This window comes from Chrysochloris asiatica, unplaced genomic scaffold (assembly GCF_000296735.1).
Source record: "Chrysochloris asiatica unplaced genomic scaffold, ChrAsi1.0 scaffold00036, whole genome shotgun sequence".
Taxonomy (NCBI): domain Eukaryota; kingdom Metazoa; phylum Chordata; class Mammalia; order Afrosoricida; family Chrysochloridae; genus Chrysochloris; species Chrysochloris asiatica.
The window spans coordinates 4948193-4958317 of NW_006408554.1; the positions used below are offsets into that span (position 1 = coordinate 4948193).

Sequence of the window (10125 nt, forward strand, 5' to 3'; positions counted from 1 at the left end):
CTCAGAAACTCTATCCAAGTTCACTATGAGTCAGAACTGACTCCACAGAACTTAACAACAATATGAACTCCTAAGCCTATGGCGGGTACCAACTGACCTAGGCCACAGAGTCTAGGGATAAGCTGAATAGAATCTGACTGATTAAGAAGAAAGATGTTTGACACAGAGAGCTGGTCTAGCGTGATGCAATTTGATTGCTTGCTCTAGATTCCACTTTGGTTTGGATGCAGATGTTCAAAGTTCCTACTGTGAGAAACAACTCTTGTGGGCGTGGTCCATCTTCAGGAATTCATGAGAGTTCTAGACCAGGCAGACAGATTATTGATTTACATCCAGGGATATGTAAGTAGGATGAATTGTGGGAAGGGAGGTAAAAATCTGTTCTAGGACCAGGAACTTTAAATAAGAATAACAGTCATTAAGACCATGAGCAAGCTTCTCTGGGGGGAGGGAAAATGGGATGGCCCATAGAATTGTATATGTGGAACTGGAACTGGAGGAGGGACTTTTTGGAGACGGGACTAAAACTGTTTTGCAGACAGCCATGTGGCATGCCTGCCCATGTTTACCGGGTTGGGTGCCTGATTTTGCAAAATCAGTTAAACAAAACCTCATTCTTGCTAAAATGAGTACCGATTGGATTACTTGAGCATCTGTTGTAATGAACAACGTTTCTTACGAATTTGGGGGCTAGTCTGGGATTTTCTGCCCGCCTGGAGTAGCAGCCTTGGTGAAAAAGGAGACTCATCCCACCTGGCTTTGGCAGCCTACTCCACAGGGTTGATTGCTTCCCAGCGAGAGCCAATAGAAGATCGCAGGCTGTTAAAAGATGATCAGAATTAGCGAGAGATGTGGAGGACTGAGAACAGAGTAACCGAGACAACGAGGCAATCTGTGCACAGGCCAGGGTGGGAAAACGCGACTGCAAGTATTGCCAATTATCAAATAAGGAAGACCGTAGAAGAATTGATGCTTATGAGTTATGGTGTTGGAGGAGAATATTGAAAGTGCCATGGGCTACCAAAAGAACCAACAGATCTGTGTTGGAAGAAGTGCAGCCAGAGTGCTCCTTGGAGGCCAGGATGGCCAAACTTTGTCTCTCATATAGTGTCAGGAGGGACCAGTCACTGCAGAAGGATATCATGTTTGGTAAGGTGGAGGGTCAGAGAAAAAGAGGAAGACCCCCAGAGAGATGGATGGGCAAAGTGGCAGCATCAATGGGCTCAAGCATGGCAACAATTGTGAGGTTGGTCCAGGACTGGGCCGTGTTTCGTTTTGTTGTGCATAGGGTCACTATGAGTTGGTACCGACTCAATGGCACCTAACAACAACAAGTATTGTCTTGGTGGTCAGGCTTTTTTGGGGGTCATTGTATGATTGAGACGCATCTTGGATGCGAAGCAAGTGCAGAATCCCAATCCAGTCGGAGACAGACAAAGTGAAATTTTGGGATTGACTGCAAGAAATCTCCCCGAGTACCCAAACCTGGGAAAATATTGTGAGATAGAGAATGCGGAGGAACTCAGACACCAAGACCAATAGAAAATGGGGAACAGTATTCTAATCCTAGGGAAGAAGGGAGAGGGAGAGGCTTCCACAGACATTCCTCCTTTCAGTTATTTGGGGAGAATGTTGAACGCTTGGGGGGTCAATCCCTGAACCTGGGGAAAAGATTAAAATATTGTTGTTTTATTTGGCCAAAAGAACCAATCCATTCACCAACTGTGTTCTGGCCTCTATTTGGTTCCAATGAGGACTGGGTCTGCCAGGTCCTAGTCCTTCATGTAAAGGATAGAACTCAGTCTTCTCAGAAAGAGATAGCCTACGCTCTTTGTTGGTCAGTATGGGAAGCAGAATCAGTTCAGAAGATGTTCTCTTTTAAGGGACTGAGACCAAGACAGAAGATTGAGGGATAGAGTGAGAAACTCATTGATGAACTGTTAAGAGACGCTCAGAAAGTTTCTGTAAGGAGAGAAGAGGGAAACAAGAGAAGCAGAAAGCCAGAATCATGGTTGTTGTTTTTGTTGTTGTTAAGTACCGTGGAGTCGGTTCCGACTCATAGTGACCCATGGGCAAGCCATTTCGGCTTCTCTGTGGGGAGGGAAAATAGAATTGTATGTGGGGAACTAGAACTGGAGAAAGGGCTTTTTCAAGGCAGGAAATAAAACTGTTTTGCTGTCAGTCATGTGGCACATCTGCCCATGTCTACTGGGTTGGGCACCCGATTTTGCAACATCAGCTAAAGAAAACCTCACTCACGCTAAAATGAGTACAGATTAGATTACTTGAGCTCTACTCCACTTTTTTATTGATGGTTCTAGGATTATCTGTTCCTGATTCCGAGATGGTACGTAGTAGAATAGCGAAACTAAATAATTTCACCCTATTTTCATGGACTCCTGGTGTGGGGCTGCAGAATAAGCACTGGACTGCAAGGTTGATGGTTCAAACGCACCAGTTGCTCCTAGGAAACCCTATACAGGGTTGCTATGAATTAGAATCTACTCAAGAGCACTTAACAATTCAATCATTGGGTTGGAGTTAAGAAGAATTTGGATAGATAAGTCATATCAAGCAAATTCAAAGTACTACCTGTAGAGGCTGACATGATCATATGATCTAGCTATCATTCATTGTATTGGAGTCCTGGTGTAGCACTGTGGGTTAATACGCCAGACTGCAAAACCATTTGAACTGCAAGGTCGGTGGTTCAAGCTCACCAGCCACTCCTCAGAAACCCTATACAGGGTTGCTAAGAGTCGAACCGACTCGACAGCACTTAACAACAACAACAATCATTATTTCTTCAGACACTAGACATGCACTTGGTCACTGTGGCAGGCCAAGAAGAGTTATTCCAGAAAGCTGTAACCCCAACATCAATATAAGGACCTTGAACTGAACTTGTCATGGGGGAGGGTATGATCAGTGAGGCAGAAGACATAGTGGAAACAAAAATCAACATGCAACTTCCTCACCCCCAAAGAACCACGATCACAAAACTTTTGTCTATAATTCTTTTGCTTTTCTGCCTAGTTTTTATTAGCATATTTGTAAATTTCAAAATAATATCTTGTGAGTACTGATATATTTGGGTTGTTTTCTATTGCCATCTTATTTTTTTTTTTTAATATCTACTTTTTTTTTCATTTTTTCTTCTCTGAAGTAGATTGAGTTGTTAATGATCATTTCATCATTTTCTTTATAATGATATGGAAGTTTTACAGTCTGTTAGTTTTTGGGGTTTTTTTGGTAGTAATTCTTAAAATTCTAACATGAATAACTAATGTAATCTTTCTTATATTTTATGCCTCTATTTTTCTGAACTATATTATGATTTATATTTTTTAAAGTTTAACTTCCTGTTCATTAATTCTCTTTTCAGCCAGGTCTAACCTGCTACTTACCTCATCCTTTGAAGTTTTCATTTGACATACTGTATTTTTCTATTTTAAAAATTATCTGTGGGTCTCTCTGTTAGTTTGAGTCCTCTAAGAAGCAGACACCAAGACAGGATTAGATTTATTAAGGCAGTGATTGCCAGGAGAAATGAGAAGGAGGCCAGGGTAAGTTGAGAAAGGGATCAGACGCAAATGTGACCTTTCTGGAGAAAAGAAGGAAGAAAGGAAATTCAGGTGGGAGCATCTTAGGCTGCAGTGCGATTCAAAGAAGGTTTAGCAAGGCAGAAAGGGGAATTCACAAGCCAGTCATCCATCAGGGGAGCCCCATATTTTCCACAAGCAGGTTTGCCTTAGAACCCCTGCTGCACTCAGTCTGTTGTAAGTATGGCCTGTACAGAACAGAAGTGATAGGTTTCAAAGTGCAGCAGTTAGGGTTGTCAATCAATCAGAGATTTCAGAGGTACATTTGTATTGCTGTCAAAACCATAACTTTATACTACATGAATCTGTTCCTTCAGCAGATTTTGGGGAAAGTTCCCTTAAGGTACCCATAGCTCTTTCTCCTTGAAAGGACACAAGAAAGAGAACAATTAATGGGACCCTGATATTGTAGCTAATCTCAAGACTGTAAATTGCTACACATTTATCCACCAAACTCTTAATTCCATATTACCAGTTTACTGTTATTAGGTGCTAAGGAGTCAGTTTGGACTCATAGTGAATCTATGCACAACAAAACAAAACACTGCCCAGTCCTGCACCATCCTCAGGTGATACAATCTAAATTTTCTTATCAGTGGGAACCAAATACACTGCCTAGGCCTTTGCTGTTGTGTGTGTCCATTCACAATTACAATGGGGCAAAGAAGTATTAGAAGGTGCCTAACCAGTCCTGGTGTCGTGCTGCAGGATAATGCGCTGGACCTTATGGTCAGTTTTGGTGCGGTGCTGTGGGCTAATGCATGAGACTGCAAAGTCATTGGACTGCAAGGTCAGTGGTTCAAGTTCACCAGCTGCTCCTTGTAAACCCTATACAGGGTCGTTATGGGTTGGAATCGACTCGATGGCACTTACCAACAACTTCTAAACCAAACCAAACCAAACCCATTGCTTTGTTGTTGCTGTTAACAAGTCAGACTTGTTTCTGACTCATAGAGACCCTGTAAAGGATTTCTAAGGAATGGCTGGTGACTTTGAACCACCAACTTTGCAGTTCAAACTGACCATAAGGTCCAGCACATTATCCTGCAGCACCACATCAGGACTAGTTTGTTGTTGTTAAGTGCTATCGAGTCAATTCCAACCCATAGCAACCCTGTATAGGGTTTACAAGGAGCAACTGGTGAACTTGAACCACTGACCTTGCAGTCCAAATGACTTTGCAGTATCATGCATTAGCCCACAGTGCCACACCAAAACTGACCATAAGGTCCAGCGCATTATCCTGCAACACTACTCCTAAATTTTACCTATACTTTCCCAGCTCACATAGTATACAGGCAACTTTCAGTCCCCTTTCAGGACTATGGTGATGCATTGTTTTTCCTTCACTATGGTGATGCATCTTTTTTCCTGGAAATCCCTGGGTACAAAACCTACAACATATCCTGGTGCTAGCTACAACTTATATTCATTGAGATAGTTCTGATGTAGTCTGGAAATAATGCACTGGTTGGAAGGTGCAAGATTTCAAAAACTACAGAGCACAAACTTGTAGAAACAGGAAGCACAAAATCCCACACTGGGTCACTGGGCATGACGGTAAGTTTTCCATCACTTTCCAACGAACTGAGGCAAAAATACAATGTTCGGTCCATGCCCATCCAAAAGGATGATGAAATCCAGGTTGTACGAGGACACTACAAGGGTCAGCAAATTGGCAAAGTAGTCCAGGTATACAGGAAGAAATATGTCATCTACATCGAGCAGGTACAGCGAGACAAAGCTAACGGCACAACTGTCCATGTGGGCATTCACCGCAGCAAGATGGTTATCACTAGGCTAAAACTGGACAAAGACTGCAAAAAATCCTGGAACGTAAAGCCAAATCTCGCCAAGTAGGAAAGGAAAAGGGCAAATATAAGGAAGAAACGATTGAGACAATGCAGGAGTAAAATAATCCTGTGTACAGCTTCCATTAAAAACTGCAAAAATGAAAAAAAAAAAAAATAGATGCATCTATTCTTCATTTTGAATGTAACACATCATAAGGGTCTCTGAAATCTAAAGGTACATCATGCTTTCGTAATGTTAAGATCATTCCTTCAGTCTATGAATGCCTGAGATCACTGCAGTATGTAATACAACCAGTCGTTCTTGTCATCATGGTATCGTATCTGTACTTTCTTCAATGTAAAATACATGGCATGGTCATATTCTATACTGTGTGTCATTCTGTACCTGTGCTTCAGATATCCATAGCCGCCAAATAGTGACCTAAGACTGTGTAGACAGGATTGACATACCTAAACTTATACTCAGAATCAAAGTATATTTTCCCATAGGGGAAATCTCCTGGTCCTTCTAGGCTGGAAAAGGTCTCATATAGTCAATTTTCCAACAAATGGCCAATTGGTGTCTTAGAGGAATAATGCTATTAAGAACCTCATATTGGTATCTGCTGCTTGAAGCCTGGACAATCAGAGGTTGCAGTAGCTAGATAGACTTCGTAAGTGGTAGTCATCCTGTTGTTGTTGTTAAGTTCCATCGAGTTGGTTCTGACTTATAGTGATACTACATAGGGTTTCTGAGAAGCGGCTTGTGAGACGGAAGTACTGACCCTGGGGTTTGCAGTCTAGTACTTATCCTACAGAGCCACCTCGTTCCTAGTCATGCTGTTAGGCCATGTGTAAGTTCCATCTCTGCTACCATGGTCACTCAGTTCATGTGACAATTATATGGGATGACTGATGAAGAATAATGGAGAATATCAAAATTAAAAGTTATTTTATCTGCTTGGGTATTTAGTGCCTCTACCATGGAAGATGTTAGCATACAATGTAAATATCTTCACATTTGGTACCCATCCCTGCATGTTCATCCACTTGCCTCTACCTAAGATTTCCTTGTCTTTCACCTTCTTATCCTTTTCCTTTCAGACCTCCAAGGATCACAATGCTAAGGAATCTAAGGATTTTTTTCATCTCCAGCTATTCTTTCTTTGATGAAAAGTATATGACCAGCTCTGTCCATCGAGGTGTTTCCTCTCCATTGTTTTTCAGGGCCATTACTAAATACGTATGAAATGCAGCTGAAGCCTACTTTTGATTTGCATCCGTGTTCCCTAGTCACCTTGCCCATGCACCAGGTTCAGACTTCTTCCTCCTCTTTTAGGTGGTGGTGGTGGTGGTGATGTCCCATGGAGTCAGTTCCGACTCATAGCGATCCTGTACAGGGTTTCTGAGGCTGTGAATCTTTACAGGAGCAGAAAACCTCATCTTTCTCCTGTGGAACAGCTGGTAGTTTCGAACTGCTGACCTTGAGGTTCACAGTCCGATTCATAACCTCTTTGTTACCAGAACTCCTTCATATATGGAATTACCATATTGTCCAGGAATTCTACTCCTAGACCTGGAATTAAAACCAGGAACTCAAGTTGGGGAAGAGGCACTAGTTAAACCATCATGGATTAAAAAGAGGTCTGGGCTACATGCTCATGTCATTTGCTTATGCCTCCTACTCCTGCTTTGGCTTGATCCCAAATACTACAGTTCCATCAGATGATGGATTACAACTGGACTTGTCAGAATTCATGACATAGTAAGTCCAGTCAAAGCCAGCTCAATTCTAGTCACATGCCAGTTTTGGATTCAATGTTTTGCATTCCCTCCCTACACGTCCAGCAACACGTGCAGTTATTTGCTGCAGATGGCATACCCTTGCTCTGAATCCCAGGAGTTTAGGTTGTATTTTTTCCATTAGAGCTTTCCAAAAGTGCCATACTTGATTTTTCCCAACTACTGACACCTTCAATCTCAAACTGTATGGACCAAGTAGCAAGGCTAATTGTACTGCAAACTGGACTTCCACAGCACGCTTCTCTGTTCTGGGCCCCACTCTAAGTTGGCAGCCTTCCATGCCACTCAGTGCTGATGCAGAGCACATGTTAATACTTTGTAAGTGTCCCAAACCAAACCCAAACCCACAGCCAATGCCAGCTCACAGAAACCCTATCAGACAACGTAAAACTGCCTATAGGGTTTCCAAGGCTATAAATCTTTATGGAAGCAGATGTCACTTCTTTTCCCTCGGAGTGTTTGGTAGATTCAAACTGCTGACCTTTGGGTTAGCAGATGAGTGTTTAACCTCTGTACCACCAGGGGTCCTTGACATAATAATATATATTATTAAACAATATAACACATAATATATTTATTGTTCTCATATTCCTTTTCCATTGTTTTTATGTATTTGTCATTTACACATGAAAAAAAGAATACTAGTGATGTTAACAATGCTATACTGAAGTGGTTTTTTGTATTTCTATCCTCGGTCTGCAGTCTTACTTAGTTCTTTCGCTGAGCTTTCACTCTATGTTTATTTGCATTTATACCTGATTTTAAAATAATTTTTTTAAACTCTGATATAAAATCTTTTCTATATAATTTTTAGCATTAACATTTTGGAATGTTATAATCTCAGATGCTCATGTTTACGTTTTCAATGTAACTGACATCTATACACAGGGACTATCAACAGACTCCAGTATTAACAACCCAATGTTGACTGATTTTTTGTGTGGAATTGGCATGCATTTGAACATCAGCAAAATACGGAAAATTTCTCCCACTTCTAGATATCACTTAGATTTTCAGATGACTTATCTTAAATTCAACCCAATTAAGTCCATATCAGATTAGAAGACAGATGAAATGTTTATTACATAGTTATGAATAATTTTATTTTAGAGCTATAGACAATTTAATTGGCCACATGATTAACCATTCCTAAAATTAAGGAACCTAAAAAGAAAACCTTAACTCATCCTTGGCACACAAGCACTTATGAACAATACTAAATAAAAATTGTATTTTCCACTTATATTCCAAATACTAAATATAATGAGGCAATATAGTATTTGTGTTTTATTAGTAACTTTTGTTATTGTTAGGTGCCATTGAGTCCATTCCAAACCACAGTGACCCTGTATAGGGATTCCAAGAAGTATCTAGTAAATTTGAACCGCTGACCTTAAGGTTCACACCGATCTTTTGGTCGAGTGCTTATTCTACAACATTATACAGTTAAACTCATCTTGTGTGTTTTTCTTTTCTTGAAACTAAAATACAAGTTGTAAAGCTGCTATTTAAACACCCAGAAGGTTAAAAATACATATTATCCACTCTGAATCTACTTCAGCTTACGTAAGCTTGTCATATTTAGTATAAACAACAGAACAGAACATCATAGAAATGTAAACATTTCTGTACTCAATTTATCTCATCCAAAAAGCTACCATGGCTGTATTAAGTTGTTTCAATTTAAAAGAGACACTAAAACTAAGAGCAGATACTATGAGCATCTTGTATCCTTCAAAAGACCCAGAATTTAAATAAATACTGATCTGTCAGATGATCTTCATAACAGCTTGTGGGGTATGTATTGCAAACTAGAAATCATTTATATTACTAAAATCTTACTTGACACTTTTTTTTTAATCAGTCAAGTAGCATTGAAATATATACCTTAAATCTGAAAAAAACAAAACCATCATTCTTTTGGGATGTGCAAATACATTGTCCATTTGCAGTTCTTTTATAAAGGAAAATATCTGATGAAATTAATGAGCTGAAATTAAAATATACATGAAGTTCAGAATTATAAGCACATTGTACATAACAGAAGATCTTAACGGATAAGATTTTACTACATACTATGATCTCTTTCTTTTTCCTAAAACTGGCCACTAAGTATGCTCAGAATGGTAATTGTTTATCTATTAAAAGCAATTTTGCTGAAACTAGACCCAAGAACATGCTGTTGTTTTATATATATATATAAAGAGAGAGTCCTGGTGTGGCACTCTGGATAAACACTGGACTGCTAACTGCTAACAGGGTCAACAGCTCAAGCCCACCAACTGCTCCTTGGAAACAGGGTCATTGTGAGTTGAAACCAACTCAGCTTATATTCTGCTACACTACCAGTGCTCCTGAGAAAGCATATAGAAAAGTATATTTGGATCCATTTCTCACAGTATATGATACAGTAAGTTCTGAATGTTTCAAACCTTAAACCAAAATTGTCCCTATAAGTCTTCTTAAAGTAAAAAAATAGCTTAGCTTAACTAGTGAAGAATTTCTGCCTTGTACCAGTACAGGGTCAAAACTCGTACAACTCCAGTGAGTTTGTGTTAATTGGAGAGGATCAATACAGAAAAGGAGGGTAAGAATGGTTGAAAAACTTGAAGAATGTAATCAATATCACTGTATTGTACAAGTAAAAATTGCTGAGTTCATGTATATATGTTCTACTATGCATATTTTCAGCAATAAATAATAAATAGTAAATAAATTATTTTTTTAAAGAAAGAATAGGGAAAAGACAGGATACAATATTTAAGCCAACGTTAGCAATAAACACATCAGTGATGGATCCACTACCAGACCGGTTGTGATTGATTTAAGGAATAAGAAAGGGGGAAATGAAGACTGCATTAAACAAAATGTATTATTTGCTGATAAAAGTACCTAACAATATGATTTGAACATTTTATATATATATA

At 39.6% G+C, this 10125-nt stretch overlaps 1 pseudogene; it reads left to right on the forward strand.

The window, feature by feature from the left end:
- Nucleotides 1–5156: 5156 nt before the first annotated feature.
- Nucleotides 5157–5515, forward strand: LOC102826597 (annotated as a pseudogene).
- Nucleotides 5516–10125: the final 4610 nt, after the last annotated feature.